A 7484-nucleotide genomic window follows, 5' to 3' on the forward strand; every position below is an offset into this window, starting at 1 on the left:
GGGGGTCAATTTCTACTTTTTCACATGAAAAATTCAAAGAAATGATCTCATATTGTGCACAAGGGTGCATCTTGGAATTCCAAACAATGTTGCCAAAGGGAGTTTTCATTTTCTTTGTACGGAAAATTCATTTTCTATTTTTCGAGTGCCCGAAATGAGGTTTTTTTTGTGAAGGATCTACCATATATTTGTTGCAAAACTGTACCAAATCATTTTTATAAAATACTACGACATATTTAATGCACAATTGACAAAATGGTTGGGTGTCAAAAGTTTTGATCCACCTCTAGTGAAAAAGACAAATTCCCGCCGATTCAGCTGGAAGTGGGTCAAATTTGAACTGAAGCTGCCTCATAGTTTGCTATTTATTTTTTCCCAAGATCATTTCTAGGTACATAAGTATCTATTTAATCATAGAAAAACCAAAAAAATTCCAAGATTCAACCACTAGCTAGGAATGGTCAAGCCCGCCGTTTTGACCGCATTTTGAAACGGGCATAAAAAATTCAAAAAAATCGAAAAATTGGGAAACCTTCGCATTTTGTCATTATATGTGACCAAGTTTCCAGGAAAAATAATAAACTTGTAATACGGTAATTATTTTAAAAAAGTGTTCTTAGAAATGAGCTATCAGGTGTGAATATTCATGGCTTTCAAGCCAAATGATCAATCTTATGGCCACATTCATGGCATAGTTTGTTCAAATGATCTCATATCGTGCACAAGGGTGCATATTGGAATGGCAAACAATGTTGCCTAAGGAAGTTTTCATTTTCTTTGGACAAAAAAACCATTTTCCATTTTTCGAGTGCCTGAAATGAGTTTTTTTTGTGAAGGAACTACCATATATTTGTTGCAAAATTGGACCTAATCAATTTTATAAAATACTAGGCCATATTTAATGCACAATTGACCAAATGGTTGGGTGTAAAAAGTTTTGATCCACCTCTGGTGAAAAAGACAAATTCCCGCTGATTCAGCTCGAAGCGGGTTAAATTTGAACTAAAGCTGCCTCATAGTTTGCCATTTATTTTTTCCAAAAATCATTTCTAGGTACATAAATATCTATTTAATCATAGAAACACCAAAAAAACTCCAAGATTCAACCACTAGCTAGGAACGGTCAAGCCCGCCGTTTTGACTGCATTTTGAAACGGGCATAAAAAATTCAAAAAAAAATTGAAAAATTGGGAAACCTTCGCATTGTGTCATTATATGTGACCAAGTTTCCAGGAAAAATAATAAACTTGTAATACGGTAATTATTTTTAAAAAGTGTTCTAAAAAATGAGCTATCAAGTGTGAAGATTCATGGCTTTCAAGCCAAATGATCAATCTTATGGCCACATTCATGGCATAGTTTGTTCAAATGATCTCATATCGTGCACAAGGGTGCATATTGGAATGGAAAACAATGTTGCCTAAGGAAGTTTTCATTTTCTTTGGATGAAAAAACCATTTTCCATTTTTCGAGTGCCTGAAATGAGTTTTTTGTGAAGGACCTACCATATATTTGTTGCAAAATTGGACCTAATCAATTTTATAAAATACTAGGCCATATTTAATGCATAATTGACCAAATGGTTGGGTGTAAAAGTTTTGATCCACCTCTGGTGAAAAAGACAAATTCCCGCCGATTCAGCTGGAAGCGGGTCAAATTTGAACTGAAGTTGCCTCATAGTTTGCTATTTATTTTTTCCAAAAATCATTTCTAGGTACATAAATGTCTATTTAATAAGAGAAACACCAAAATTGTTTTCAAGATTCAACCACTAGCTAGGAACGGTCAAGCCCGCCGTTTTGACCGCATTTTGAAACGGGCATAAAAAATTCAAAAAAAATAGAAAAATTAGGAAACCTTCGCATTGTGTCATTATATGTGACCAAGTTTCCAGGAAAATTAATAAAATTGTAATACGGTAATTATTTTAAAAAAGTGTTCTCAAAAATGAGCTATCAAGTGTGAAGATTCATGGCTTTCAAGTCAAATGATCAATCTTATGGCCACATTCATGGCATAGTTTGTTCAAATGATCTCATATCGTGCACAAGGGTGCATATTGGAATGGCAAACAATGTTGCCTAAGGAAGTATTCATTTTCTTTGCACGAAAAAACCATTTTCCATTTTTTGAGTGCCTGAAATGAGTTTTTTTTGTGAAGGACCTACCATATATTTGTTGCAAAATTGGACCTAATCAATTTTATAAAATACTAGGCCATATTTAATGCACAATTGACAAACTGGTTGGGTGTCAAAATTTTTGATCCACCTCTGGTGAAAAAGACAAATTCCCGCCGATTCAGCTGGAAGCGGGTCAAATTTGAACTGAAGTTGCCTCATAGTTTGCTATTTATTTTTTCCAAAAATCATTTCTAGGTACATAAATGTCTATTTAATAAGAGAAACACCAAATTTTTTTTCAAGATTCAACCACTAGCTAGGAACGGTCAAGCCCGCCGTTTTGACCGCATTTTGAAACGGGCATAAAAAATTCAAAAAAAATAGAAAAATTAGGAAACCTTCGCATTGTGTCATTATATGTGACCAAGTTTCCAGGAAAATTAATAAAATTGTAATACGGTAATTATTTTAAAAAAGTGTTCTCAAAAATGAGCTATCAAGTGTGAAGATTCATGGCTTTCAAGTCAAATGATCAATCTTATGGCCACATTCATGGCATAGTTTGTTCAAATGATCTCATATCGTGCACAAGGGTGCATATTGGAATGGCAAACAATGTTGCCTAAGGAAGTATTCATTTTCTTTGCACGAAAAAACCATTTTCCATTTTTTGAGTGCCTGAAATGAGTTTTTTTTTTGTGAAGGACCTACCATATATTTGTTGCAAAATTGGACCTAATAAATTTTATAAAATACTAGGCCATATTTAATGCACAATTGACAAACTGGTTGGGTGTCAAATTTTTTGATCCACCTCTGGTGAAAAAGACAAATTCCCGTCGATTCAGCTGGAAGCGGGTCAAATTTGAACTGCAGCTGCCTCATAGTTTGCTCTTTATTTTTTCCAAAAATCATTTCTAGGTAAATAAGTATCTATTTAATCAGAAATACATGGTTTGATGGCGAGACATCGAGGTTTGGATGGTGGCCGAGGGCCCCAACTCTAGAGCGCGTAAGCTCGCATGCCCGCCGCGTGGTCACCGCGTGACCGTGGCGTTTCCATGTGTTTTGGGCGGCCTAGGCATGTCTAGTGGGTTGGGCACTCCCCAGGTAGGTGCTAGGAAGAAAATCACAACATAACATTCTCACGAGGAGACCGATCGATGCTCAAACATGAATTAGCAGCCAAGTGTTTGATTAGCGGTATGAGAAATGTACATGGTTAATGGGCGTGAGTTTTGGCTGAGGATGATCAGTTACTAAGAAGACCGTCTTCACAAATTTTCAGCTCAAAAGGAGGAGCCTAGGTGGTACTTGCTTTGCAAACTACCACACTGGACATAACTACAAATGTTGAAGCTCGGCTCAAAATAATGAATGGATTGAGCTGGCATTTGGTGGAGGATGGTTATTTGGGCATAGGAAAGCACTGTAGAAAATGGATACTATTTGGACATGCCAAAGTGGTACTTCCTTCACAAACTGCTGCTCTGAACAGAATAGGAAAATGACTATTGTTGAGTTATTTTTGAACTAGGCAAGGAAGGTTTTTGACATATTTGATGAAGATATGATCCAAACAATTTATGAGATTTTTTTGGGAATTTTTGGAATGACAAAAATATAGGTTGCTTCACAACCTAGGGCAAAAACTGCCACATGGACATGACACATAGGCAAAACTGATGAGGTGGCGCCTAGTCATCACAACCAACCACAATCAACAAGGCTATGACCATCTATTTTGGTTGTTAACAACTAGAAATAAGGCAGCGGCCAGCCCTGTTTGCTTTTTGACCATTTGATGTAAGGAAATTACGACCTTTCTGACCAAAATGGTCGCAATGGTTTAGGGTTTGGAGCCCCCCGAACAGCTTTTGACCAATTGGTCTCAAATGGTCATAGATCTATGACCAATTCTTCCAGGGTCACTGACAAAAGGTCACTAGTTGACATATTTCTTGTAGTGCTTGACGGCGTCGGCCCAACCCCCAAAACCCTTGCGGCGGCCACCGCATCTCTCCATCGTTCGCCGTTGCCGCCGCCATCGCACGATGCCCTTGGGAATCTGATCCATGTCTCACCCCCAAGCATCATCCTAGGGTTCTGTTCCGCAGCTGACCGGAGTCCAAGCCATTGGCGCGGAAGATGCTGAAGGACGGGGAGACGCCCGCCATCACTGATGGCGGGGGCGAGGAGAGCTACGACTATGATCTATTTCGTCATCGGTGCCAGCAACGATGATGTTCGCAACTCCTGCACCACCATGGGCTTCGGAGTCAAGGTCTGGCCCCCCTCCCTCTGCTTGTTTCCCCTCTCATCCACATCCTGCAGTTCGTTATTCATCTGAGATTCGGTTGGTTGAAATTATGAGGCAATTTTCGTTCCAGGTTGCGATCTGCGAGCTCCTGTTCCACCCCATCAGCTCCGAGTGGTTGGGAGGACACGGCGGAACGTAAACATATTCCCGAATTACTTACCCTCTATGCATTTTCTGTTGCTGGAATTACGCTCTGAATCTATCTATGTTTGCTCGGTGCCTTCATGTGCGTGATACGTGGCTGCGTCCCGAAGAAAATACTCGTCTATGGGGCATCTTTCCGGGGGAATTCGATGTAAGTGGCCTTATGCAAGCTATTTGTTGTTGTCCTGTCAAGTAGGAGTAATATTATGTTAAAATAAACATTATTCCTTCCCCAGTTGACCAAACTGTCAGATTGTTGCTTGTTGCACAACCTCCGCTTTAAGCTACATCCAACTATTGTAGCTGGTTGGGTGAATGTATACAGGTAGCTGGTTGTCTTCTGTTCTTATGATGATGTGCTGCTGGTTTATTAGGATGTGTCTGAAACCAATGAAGATGAGCTCTAGATTGGTCAATTTTGCTGCTACCACATGGATTTGTATCTATGCAACCATCTCCATGTTGTTTGTATTGTTTGGATTGCAAGGAATTCAGTTTTGGGTGACTTGCACTTAGTTTAACTTGTCTGAATAATCAACCATGTCACATAAATATGTTGTGTACATTCTGAACCCCCCATCATGACACAATTGTTATGTATATGCAGTAGGGCAATACATAGCATTATAAGTTAAATTCTTGCTTGCTCTGTTTGTCTACCCTTATTTATTTTTTTGCTTGGTTTGGATGCAGCAGGTGCCATCCTTCCATGGACGAGGAGGACAACGACCTGGACCTCGACGGCGACGTTGTCAATGGCGCACAAGGTCGCTCGCACCCAATAAGCATCTTTTTCAAGTTACCGCTGCTCTGCTTTTGCAATCCGCTCGTTGTTCAGTAAACTAGTTACTAGTGTTTGTGAACATAGCCTCCTTGTTCACCAAATGAAGAATCCTTCCAAGAATTTGACCATTTTCATTTGTAAAAAATGAATTGTTGCTACTGTTTCTAGTTTTAGGTTGGGATGAGATGTGTGTTTACATGCTTGTGCTTATGTGGTTGATGATCACATATGTACTAGTGTTGCTCGTGTTGGTCATGAAGTTTCTGTTATGAATGTTGAATTTGCAACCCAATGACACAATTAGTATTAGAATGCTGCATGTTTATTAGGATGTGGCTGAAACCATTGGACGACCTTCCTGGACATGTTTTGTTGCTATCAATATTTGTCCCATGTTTCGTTTCCTTGCATACTTATTACTACAATCTTTACTACTGCTATTGTCATATCTACTAGTTGTGGTTCCCTCAAATAGACTAGTTTCATAGAATATCTCTGTTCACATGTACACTACAACACCTTTGTACTAGTGTTGTTGTTGTTGTTTGGCAAACACCAGAGGCAAATCATATTTGTCATGCATTTTTTGTAAGTTGGCATTTCTGTATGGCATGTTTATATTATTATTCATTGTGGTGTTCTGTACAATTGTTGCTGGTTGAACATGATCCTTGGTTCGATGTAAAAGTACAACTATTCATTGCTAGTTTACTACTCCAGCATTGATAACACTCCATTCATGATTGATGACATACACCTTGCTTGGTTGTTCTTGCAGCCCCGATGAGGCCATGATGCTTACCTTGCTAGAATGCATCAACCCCGACCATGGCACTACATTCACAGTCTTGAGGTAGCCGTGCTGCAATTGAAGGAAATGTGCCCTAGAGGTAATAATAAAGTTATTATTTATTTCCTTAATTCATGATAAATGTTTATTATTCATGCTAGAATTGTATTAATCGGAAACTTATTACATGTGTGAATACATAGACAAAACATATAGTCAATAGTATGCCTCTACTTGACTAGCTCGTTAATCAAAGATGGTTATGTTTCCTAACCATAGATATGTGTTGTCGTTTGATTAACGGGATCACATTATTATGAAAATGATTTGATGGACATGACCCATCCGTTAGCTTAGCATTATGATCGTGTTAGTTTCATTGCTACTGCTTTCTTCATGACTTATACAAGTTCCTCAGATTATGAGATTATGCAACTCACAAATACCAGAGGAACACTTTATGTGCTACCAAACGTCACAACGTAAAAGGGTGATTATAAAGGTGCCCTACAGGTGTCTCCGAAGGTGTTTCTTGGGTTGGCATAGATCGAGATTAGGACTTGTCACTCCGTGTTTCGCAGAGGTATCTCTGGGCCCACTCGGTAATACTCATCACTATAAGCCTTGCAAGCATTGTGACTAATGAGTTAGTTACGGGATAAAGTATTATGGAACGAGTAAAGAGACTTGCTGGCAACGAGATTGAACTAGGTATGATGATACCTACGATCGAATCTCGGGGAAGTAACATCCCGATGACAAAGGGAACAACATATGTTATTATGCGGTTCGACTGATAAAGATCTTCGTAGAATATGTAGGAGCCAATATGGGCATCCAGGTTCTGCTATTGGTTATTGACCAGAGAGGTGTCTCGGTCATGTCTACATAGTTCTCGAACCCGCAGGGTCCGCACGCTTAATGTTCGTTGACGATATAGTATTATACGAGTTATGTATGTTGGTGACCGAATGCTGTTCGGAGTCCCGGATATGATCACATGCATGACGAGGAACTCCGGAATGGTCCAAAGATAAAGATAGATATATGGGATAATAGTGTTTGGCCTCTGAAAGGGTTCACGAATTCATCGGAAGGGGTTCCGGATGTTTCCCGAAATGTTTGGGTACGAGAACACTTTATTTGGGCCAAAGGGGAAAGCCCACGGCTTTTGGAAAGCGCAAAAGGAAGTTTTGCGGAAGTCCAGGGGCCAGACGCCAGGGTCCCTGGCATCTGGGTCCATACGCCGGAAACCCTGGCGTCTGGCCCTGGAGTCCGAGAAGGACTCTTGCCTTTCAGGTGAAACCGACTTTGTGGAGGCTT

The sequence above is a fragment of the Triticum dicoccoides genome, chromosome 5B, assembly GCF_002162155.2.
Source record: "Triticum dicoccoides isolate Atlit2015 ecotype Zavitan chromosome 5B, WEW_v2.0, whole genome shotgun sequence".
Classification (NCBI taxonomy): domain Eukaryota; kingdom Viridiplantae; phylum Streptophyta; class Magnoliopsida; order Poales; family Poaceae; genus Triticum; species Triticum dicoccoides.